This window comes from Papio anubis, chromosome 1, assembly GCF_008728515.1.
Source record: "Papio anubis isolate 15944 chromosome 1, Panubis1.0, whole genome shotgun sequence".
Taxonomy (NCBI): domain Eukaryota; kingdom Metazoa; phylum Chordata; class Mammalia; order Primates; family Cercopithecidae; genus Papio; species Papio anubis.
Genome location: NC_044976.1, coordinates 109822335 through 109833370, shown reverse-complemented (window position 1 = coordinate 109833370; position 11036 = coordinate 109822335).

Genomic DNA, 11036 nt, shown 5'->3' with positions numbered 1-11036 from the left:
ACATCTTTGAGAAGATGGAGGACTGGGGAAGGCTTCTCTAAGAAGTGGACATTTCCACTTAGAGAACTTGAGGATGAGCAGGAGCTAGCCAGGCACAGAGTCTGAGGAAGAGGTTTTCAGGTGGAGAGAAGAGTAACTCACAGCTGGCAGAGCTGGAAAAATCAGGCAAGGATGTGTGCAGGTAAACCTGGAGCACAGATAGGCTTTGGATGGATGGAGGAAGAAAGGGCTGTGGGAGAAGTGTCCTAGGCCCAGGGTTGGTTGCTGAAATTCAAGTGATGTGTTTCTAGGATATTAGCACAGTTCAAGAGTGGAACATTTTGACTGGGTGTGGTGGTTGACGCCTGTAATCCAGCACTTTGGGAGGCTGAGGCAGGAGGATCCTTTGCACCCAGGAGTTTGAGGCTGCAGTGAGTCACGATCATGCCGTTGCACTTCAGCCTGGGTGACAGGGTGCTTAAATAAATAAATAAATAAATAGGGAGGGGCATTTGGAGAGGGTGGGAGATGAAAAATAGTTGACATAGATGGATTTTAGCCAGATGGTGGGGAGCTTTAAATCCAAGCAAGATATATTTAAAATATTTTTAAAATAAACACTAAATCTTTTTGATTGAGATATAACATGGTAAACATAACCTTTATGACAGATTGTATCATATCATATAAGATAAATTTTGGGTAGAGACAAACTAGAGGGTATGGGGATATGCTGGGTATTGTGTAGTGAGGGTGTGGGCTGAAACCACAGGGATCATAAAATTGGAGGACATATAACTTGGGACCTGGATACGGGGAATAAAACAGTAGGATGAGTCAATGATTACTTCAAGTTTTCGAACCCCAGTTGCTGAGATAATTCATTTCTTCATTCACTTACTCCAAAACATTTATTGAACATTTACTATGTGCTATGTCCCATTCTAAGCTTTGAGGATATTATGACAAGCATGAGGGCCTGCCTTCATGGAACTTTCACACTAGTAAAGGAGGCCCTTACCACACAAAGAAATGGCAAATTGTGATTGTTAAGTGTGCTGTGAAGGATCAGGACCCTGTGCCATGGATGCCTACAATAGAGGGGAAGAGGACCAGGGAAGCCTTCCTAGAGCCAAAAAATAAAACGACCCAACATTTAAACTGAAATCAGAAATGTGAGTTGGAGTTCCACTAGACCAAGAGGAAGGGAAAGTTTGGAGGGAATAGAACATTTAAAAACCCTGTGCCAGAAGGAGGGTAGGAAGTTGAAGGGAAAAAAAAAAAGACTAGTTTGACAAAAACTGAAAGAGGAAGTATGTGAAGTGGCACTGGGGTGTGGGCAGGGGGTGGAGCATGATGAGGATGAGGTTAAATAGGCAGGAAGGGGCCAGTCCCTCACAACTTTTGTCTTTAAGAGAAGTGGGTTTATCTGTACTAAACATATTTAAACAAGGGTGACACGATCAGGCTTGCATTATGGAACAATCACTAAAACTGGAGCAAACAGATTGGAAGTTAGCCAGAATAGATACAAATAGACCGGTTGAGAGATTACTGCAGTGATCCAGTTGAGGAGGGTAATAGTAACGTGGACTAGGATGGTAGCAGTAGAGAGATGAAGAGATATATATGGATTTGAGAGATATTTAGGAAAGTGGCAGCAAAAACAATGGGGGATAAAAGATCAGATAATGATCAAAGATACCACCAAAGGGCAAGAAGGAGGAAGAGGAGCCAGAGAAGGAAACAGCGGTAGTTCAAGACTTAGAGGGAGGATTAACTAATTAATCAGACATTACTTAGCACCTACTCAAACACTCTGCCGAGCTCTGGAGGTTCAATAATGAGTAAGACATAGTTCTTGGCTTGCGGGATCTGTCTCTTGTAGAGAGAGAGATATGTTCATTCATCTACAAAAGCATGCTCCAGACTGGCCAGTCACAAAAATAAGCATAATGAAATATTGTAGATGTGAGACATCTGTACAGGATACAGTGAGATGCAATGAACAAAGGGGCCAGGCTACACGATAAGGAGGGAGGATAGGTGTCAAGAAAAGCCTCATAGAGGAGATAATGTTTGAGTTGCACCTTGAAAGATGAATAATTTTCTAGGCAGACTGAGGAAGGAAGTGTATTCCAGGTAGAGGGACAGGGTAAACAAGAGCATGCTTTGGCACAATACTTGAGTTTGGGGAAATGCAAGTATCTCAGCATAGGTGGTGCTATGGGGAATGAGGATAGGATAAGGGTGGGGGATGGAAGGGGAAAGGCTGGAGAGGATAGATAAAACCAGGTAATGGCAGGCCCTAAACATACTTTACCCTTATAGGCAATGGAACGACTGCTGAAGAGGAGTAACATAAGCACATTTGGGTTAAGGCAACAGAGTGTAGAGGGGACCAGTGAGGTGCCAAACAGTGGGTGAAGAATCCTTTGGTGTTGTAGAGTTCCAAGTGAGAAATTAGGATGATCTGAATAGAGGCAATGGCCATGGGGAAGAGGTAGAGTAGATAGGTGATGAGTCTAGTCATTTATTAGGTGTGAGAGGAAAGTAAGAGAGAGAGGGGAGGCGGTAATAACTATGTTTCCTGCATTGTATCCATCAACTAACTTTGAGAATATAAAAGAAGGGGTTATAGGATTGAGAAAAAATAATGAGTTTAATTTTGGACACATTGGATTTGGGGTGCCAGTGGAACATTCAGGTAAAGATGTTGAGAGAGCAGTTGGATACACAGATCTGGGGCTCACAAAAGATATCTAGAATTGTGTGGTAGACAGTACTAGTTCTCACCAACAACCAGTTCTCCTCTCCTTCTTGTGTGGAACCTCCCTTGTCATGCGACAAGTTCTGGCCAATGGGCAGTGAATGAAGTGATGCATGTCCCATTTAGTCAAAACATTTAATTGCTGATGCAAGACCTCCTCTGACCCTCTCCCACAACAATGGAGATTTTATGATGGGAAGGTGAAGGTGAGAGTTCTAACCCTGGATCCTTGAGTCAGCATATGGAGGACAGTTTCTTTGGGGAGTCACTTGGACCTTCAATAGATTCTATATGAGCAAAAAGTAAACTTTTCCATATTAATCTACTGAGATTTTGGGTCGACCTTTTCTTTCTTTCTTTCTTTCTTTCTTTTTTTTTTTTTAAGGCAGGTCTTACTATGTTGCCCAAGCTGGTCTTGAACTCCCAAGCTCAAGCTATCCTCTCACTTCAGCCTCCCTAAGAGCTGGGATCATTGCATCTGACATGTGCAATGTCACACACCTATGATCCCAGCTATTATCTCATCTCACTTAACCTAATCTATTTTTCCAAATATAATTTGAGATATAGACTAGGAAGTCACCAGCATGTATATGATAGTAGAAGCCATGGGAATGGATGAGGTAATCCACGTATAATATGTATTATAGAATGAGAATAAAATTCCTAGGATAGAACTCTGAGGAGCACCAAGATTTAAAAGGGAGGCAGAAAAAGTAGAGTCAGTTAAGGAAATTGAGAAGAAACAGTGACAGCAGAAATGGCATAAACGTATGTGATTAGGAGCCAGAGGAGGAAAGAAAGGAAGGAAAAGCTGTGGCCAACTGTTCCAAATGCAGCTGAAAGAGAGGCCAAGTAACATGAGGACTGGAAAGAGTTGACTGGATTTGGCAATTAAGAGATCATAATCTCTTTTGCTTAAGTAGCTTGGGGTGTGGTAGTAGTAGGAAATTTACCTCCAATGGGGCTGATCAGGAATGGAAATTCCCAGGCATATAGCAGATTAGGTATGTAAAGAAATCCTCTTGTTAAAAAACATAACACTTGTTGGATAAAATATTTTAAACACCATAATTTAAAAGCGCATGGCTAAAGTAGATGTGGGAAATCCTCAAAGAAATAAGAAAGTTGATTGAGACCTGAAATGGGTGTTTGCTCTGGGTTTGGCTACCAGTTTTTGGTGATCTGAAGGTTGGGTTTAAAGGCCATCTATGCAAGGTTAGGAAACCAAGTCTAGAACCTGCACAAAGGTGGCGATTTGGATTATACTCTCTGAAAAGGGACCCCTGGTGGGTGGACCAGGAAAAAAAAAAAATCCACGCCACAGATGGAGATGGTAGAGCTCTTTGCTGCATTAGTTTTCTATTGCTGTCTAACATATTATCACACATTTAGAGGCTTAAAACAATACACATTTATCTTTTAGTTTCTTTCTTTATCTTTATCTTTTTTTTTTTTTTTTTTTTTTTTGAGACGGAGTCTTGCTCTGTCGCCCAGGCTGGAGTGCAGTGGCGCGATCTCGGCTCACTGCAACCCCGCCTCCCGGGTTCACGCCATTCTCCTGCCTCAGCCTCCCAAGTAGCTGGGACTACAGGCGCCTGCCACCACGCCCGGCTAATTTTTTGTAGTTTGAGTACAGACGGGGTTTCACCATGTTAGCCAGGATGGTCTCAATCTCCTAACCTCGTGATCCATCCGCCTCAGCCTTCCAAAGCGCTAGGATTACAGGCGTGAGCCACCGCGCCCAGCTATCTTATAGTTTCTATGGGTTAAAAGCCTGGACATGTTTTATCAAGGTTCTCTGCTTCAGGGTCTCACCAGGCTGTAATCCAGGTATTGGCTGGGGTTGTGTTCTTATCAGAGGCTTCACTAGGAGAAGATATACTTCCAAATTCCGTCTGGTTGTTGGTTGAACTCATTTCCTTGTGACTTATATGACGGAGGGCCCTGGCTTCTTACTGGTTGTCAGCTGGAGTCTGTTTGCAGGTCCTAGAGGCTGTTTAGAGTTCCCTGCTTTGTGATTCTCTCCACAGGCAGTTCACAAGATGGCAGTTTGAATGCCACGGAAGAGTCTCTCCAGCCTGTTAAGACAAAGTTGTATATAACATAATGTCATAATGGGAGTGACAGCCTGTCACCTTCGCCATGTTCTATTGATTGGATGCAAGTCACAGATTCAACCCACATTCAGGGGAGGGAGGATTATACTTGGGGTAACACAAGGGAGCAGAGATCATGGGGCATTATAGAATTCTGCCTGTCACACGTTTATCACAAGCTTCGCTCTGGATAGAAGGGGACAAAAAGAAAAACAAAACAAAATACCTTTTCCTTGGACATTCCTAACCACAAACCTAACTTTAGGAGGTTTTAGGCCAGACTTTGTACTCTCTGTGGACCTCAAAATTCCAAGTTTAAATTGGTTGTTTAAGTTGGACCCTGGGAGAAGAAAATGCAAGTTATCTGTAGAAGAATGCCTCTTCGACCAGGTGTCAAAGACTTCCACAGACACATTTCCAATAAATATGAGCTAACAACAAGACAAATCACAAAAACACGAAAAGTAATCAAGCCATCATGAAAGAGACAGCAGAAATAACAAACCACAAAGGTTAGAGACAGAGACCTGCAAAGGCTGTAGGTATAAGAATGATCAGATCTAAAATAAAAGTATGCTCAATATTTTTAAGTAAAGTGGATATTGAAAGTGTAATGAAGGAACAAAAAAGTACTAAAATAATCAGGCAAATTTGAAAACAAATAAGTAGAATGTAAAGATGTTAAACCTATCATTGAAATTAGAAATTGCTGTGTTTGGATGTGTCCCCTTCAAAATTCATGTTGAAACTTAATCAGCATTATGATGGTATTGAGAGGGGAAGCCTTTTGGTAGATGATTAAGTCATGAGGACCATGTCCTCTGAATGGATTTAGCATCCTTACAAAAGGGCTCAAGGTTGAAAACAGCCCTCTCTTGCCCTTCTGTCCCTACTGCAATGTGAGGACACAGTATGCCTTCCCACCAGAAGGTATAGAAGCAAGGTACCATCTCAGAAGCAGAGAGCAGTCCTCACCAGACACCAATCTGGCTGCCACCTTGATCTTGGACTTTCCAGCCCCCAGAATTGTGAAAAATTAATTGTATTTTCTTTATAAATTATCCAGTCTCAGGTATTCTGTCATAGAAGCACAAATGGATTAAGACAGAAATTCAATACTGGGGACAAATAACAAGTTTAAAACATTTGAAGAAAAAAATAGTGGACTAGAAATATAACACAGAGAGACAACAAGATAAAACATGAAAGAGAGATTAAAATATTAAAATTTCTAGAGTGATCATTATAATAGAAATAGAGTAACTCAAACTGTTAGAGAAAAAACAATTGGAATTAGTCAATCCAAAACAATGAATAGCAAAAACCAGAATAGGCCACAAAACAGAAAATATAAAATATATTAGTGAGAATGAATCAGAATAGAACAGTAATTGCTAATTACAATAAATGAAAATGGACTATACTTTTTAGTTAAAAGTCAAAGACTACCAGATTGAATAAAAAATCTGCTATATGCTATTTGAAAAGATGTATCTAGGACTTAAAGAGCCATAAAAGTTGAAAGAAGAAGGATGAAAAGTTACACCAGGAAAAATGTTAACAAGATAGCTGGTATATTCATATCAGGCAAAATATGGCTTAATGTAGACACTATTAGTTAAAAAAAGAGATCATCATTACATACTGATAAAAGCTTAACTCAGTGAGAAGAGATAACAATTCTAAGCTTATTTGCATCTAGTTACCTAAACTACAAATTTATAAAGTAAAATCGACAGAACTATTAAAAAAGCCCCAAAACAAACAAAAAAAACGAACTTAACAGATCCACTGCCAAATTAGAAAATTTAGTTTACATTTCTCGGTATTTGGTAGATTAAGCAGACAAAATGTTGTAAGTATATAAATTTGTGTAATACAGTCAGTAAGATTAATCTAATAAACATATATAAAACCCTGCATATGTTATCTGGAGAGTACAGATTTTTTTCAAGAACACCTACACATTAAAAATTGAACACATTGGAAGCCAGGGGTAGGTAAACTTTCTCTGTGAAGGGCAGATAGTAAATATTTTGGGCTTTGCGGAGCATGTGGTCTCTGTTGCTAGTACTCAGCTCTGCCAACATGGTAACAAAGAAGCCAGAGACAATATGTAAATGAATGAGTGTAGCTATGTCCTAGACTCCTTAGACTACTTTGATAGCTTCCTAGATGCTCCCACCACCTACTCTTACTGTTTTCTACAGTCTTACAGGGGTCAAACGGTTGTAAAAAGAAAACACAACAAAACATAAAGATGATTATGTAGCACAGACTGTATGTGGCCCTCAGAGTCTGAACTATTACAATCTGGCCCTAAAGAAGAAAAGTTTGCTGGTAACTCTTTTAATACATTATCTATACTGACCTTGCATAAAGTCTCTTAAAAAAAGAACCGCCTTTCCATTCTTTTAAAAAAACATAGAATTCTCTAATATGGTCAAAAAGGCCATAAACGTGCATAATCTGGATGATCTACTTCTCCAGCATTATCTCCTGCACCCTCCCTTTCCCTCTCTGTGCTCCAGTCATTCATTTCTAGGGTTGTTTTTCAAGGTGCCATGTTCTTTCCTATTTCAGGGGTTTTGCACAAGGTATTAATATTCCCTCTGTTTGATGATCTCTCTTTTCTACAGATACCAATTTAAATATTACTTGCTCCAGAAGGCCTTTCATAATCTCCTATGCTAGATTAAGTTTACTCACATATGCCCCATCACCCTACAGTTTTAACAATTGTAACCCTTATACTATTCAATGTCTAGATTGCTAGACTGTAAGGTCTGTGGAGATGACATATTGTCTTACCTTAATTTCTAGCAGTAAGCATGATACATGGTATTTTTTTAAATAAATGGTTGTTGAATGAGCTTCCTGTTCCTCCACTGAAAAACGTCATTCTTTCAAGGTCCATCTTTACCTTTCTAGTTTCAATGGAAGATGTTTACCTTCTGTTAATTCCTGTCATCTGAATATTATTCTTCCACTTAGGGATTTTACTATGTTTATCTTCCTTCACCATTTTCTTTTCATCCTCTTCTTCCATTGACTTTTTCTTCATTCAAGCCTCTTGTCTTAAAACAACATTCCCCTGAGCCAATCTTTGGTTCCCTCTAGTTACTGGGGTGAGACATGTTCTGGAAATTATTCCATTTAAGTCCATTTCTCCATTGCCATTCAATCCTTTTAACCCCATGTAATCTTTTTCTGTCCCTACCATTCAGCCAAACTACTGTAAGGGCATCAAAGACCTCTAAGCTCTTAGCTCTAATTGGCACTTTCAGTCCTTCTCTTAATCTTTCTCCCTAAAAAATTGGTTACTATTGACTCTTCTATAGATGAAAACTTCCACTCTCTCAATTTTATGACATTACTCCCCTCTGGTTTTCGTCCAATGACTGCCATTTCCACTTCTGCAGAATTCTTTTTTATCTGCCATGCCTCAAACATTGATGTGCTTTCATGGCTGTATACTTAGCCCTATTCTTTCCTTTCCTGAAGCACAGTTTCCCCTGTATTACAAATCAGTGAATAGTGCCTCCCTTTTCTACTCTCTCAAGCAAGAATCCTGAGTCAACCTGATTCTTTCTTTCTTCCGTAGTCTCTACAGTCAGGTCCTACAAATGTTACCTTTAATATTTCTCATCAATTCTTTCCATCTGTACTGCCAAGACCTTTGGTTAAGGCCTTCAATGTCAGTTAGCCAGAATGATTCAACAGCCTAACTAGTCTTGCCTCTCCAAACCATCCTCTGTTGCTAGTGATTTTTCTGAAACAAAAATCTAGTCATCATTCCTATTGCCTGAAACTTTTGGGGGGCTGCCCTCTGTCATAATAAAATCCAACTTCTAAGCACAGCATTTAAGAACACTAATACAGGCCAGGTGCTGTGGCTCATGCCTGTAATTCCCGCACTTTGGGAGGCCGAAGCTGGCACATTGCTTGGGCCTAGGAGTTTGAGACAAGCCTGCGCAACATGGTGAGACCCTGTCTCTGCCAAAAACGCCACAAAAATTAGATGGGCGTGGTAGTGCATGCCTGTAGTCCCAGCTACTCAGGAGGCTAAGGTGGGAGGATCACTTGAGCCCAGGAGGCGGAGACTGCAGTGAGCTGAGATTGCACCACTGCACACTCTGGCCTGGGTGACAGGGCCAGACTATCTCAAAACAAAAACAAAAATGAAAACATAAAAACCCCCAAAACCCATTAATATAAATTAAATATTTGTATTTCACTCAAACTTGAGAGTTTTTAAAATGTCACACTCTGCTACATCTTTACAATCACAAATGCTGTTCCATCTTCCTGGACTCTATCTAATCCTTGAGACACCCTCTCGGCTAACTTCCAAATGGCAGCTCAGACACCATTTGTTTTCCGACCTGTCACCTTTCCTCTCTCTCCATGTTTTACTTGATCTCCTGAGGCTGAAATTTTTAAGCATTATTCATTCAGGTTAACAATTATTGATAGGATAGTTAGTGTGGTGGTTTGTAATGTCAGCTTGGTCAGGCAGAACTAAATTTTCCAGAATTATCTTCCTTCAATGTTCTGTAAGTCACAAGTCTTGAGCAAAATTTGGAGGGTGAATGTGAAGCAGCAGCTGTTTTATAGCTAGCTGAACAACTTCCCATCCTTTCCCTGGATCACTCGTTTCTCTAACCAGGTTTCTCTAAACCACGTGTTTGTGTTGGATATGGGGTTATACAGAACAACCACATTATCAAGGCCAGAGATGATACAAACTGCCGTGGGTTTGTCTGTGCTTGTTATTTCCACTTGTTCTCACTGTCTCCCATTTTACATCCATCTTCCCTTAACCAACTGTCGTGTGGACTTCAAGTTCCAGCATCAGAAAGAACACTAACAGCTTTACAGATTGTTTAGCTCCCACAACAGGGTAGTCAAATTCCTTATATATAAACATATATTCTGCTTCTCTGACTGAACCTTGACCTGGATGATGTATATGAGGGAAACATGAGGCTGGTGAGACTACTTAAAATGATGCTTGCCACACTCTCAGAGTGCTCTGTGCTCAAGTTTGTATCATCACATATTCTTACTATCTTCCTAGTAGATATTTAACTCCGAGGTGAGGACTTTTATCTCTGTATGATCACTGCCTTATGTTGCTTAGCACAAACTAGGTGTTTTATAACTTTTTGTTTAATCAATTTGAAATAACTGTTGATCCAATCAAATTATCTTTAAGTAACAAAGATATCAATCTGATTTCAGTATTAGATTAGTACATTAGCTATCAATATTGGCTCAAATGATTATTACATAAAATCTTAGGAAGTCAATGAAAATATCAATTACCCATGATAAATATTTTCAAATATTTCCTATTATGTAATTTCTCCATTTGAATACAAATAAATCCTTGTACAAGTATGGGAGAATCGAATGCAGATAAACCTATGAAGGGAATAATTTTCTAATTTATCTACTAGATTTTTCTTCAATTAAAAAAGAAATTGTAAAATACACATAAAATTTACCATCTTAATCATTTTTAAGTGTACCATTTAAGAACAGTATTAAATACATCCTTAATGTGCCACCATCACCACTATCCAGCACCATAACTCATCTTGTAAAACTGCGTGATGTCCTCAAGGTTCATTCATGCTGCAGCCAGTGTCAGAATTTTCTTCCTTGAAGTGCAGTAATACTCCATTGCATGGATATGCCACATCTTGCTTATCCATTCATCTACTGATGGACACTTGGGCGGCTTCCATGTTTTAGCTATTGTGAATAACGCTGCTATCACCATGGTGTACAAGTATCTCTTCAAGACCCTGCTTTTAATTTTTTTGAGTATATATGTAGATGTGAGATTGCTGGGTCATGGTACTTCCATTTTAATTTTATGAGGAATCACCACACTTTTCCGTAGTGGCTACATGTACCATTTCAGATTTCTACAAACAGTGCACAAGCGTTCCAACTTCTCCATATCCTTGCCAACACTTGTTATTTTCTATGTTCCTGTTAGGTGTCTGCTGGATTTTTTTTTTTTTTTTTTTCTAGATGGAGTCTCGCTCTGTTGTCCAGGCTGGAGTGCAGTGGTGTGATCTCGGCTCACTACAACCTTTGCCTCCTGGGTTCAAACAATTCTTCTGCCTCAGCCTCCTGAGTAGCTGGGATTACAGGCGCCTGCCACCAGGCCTGGC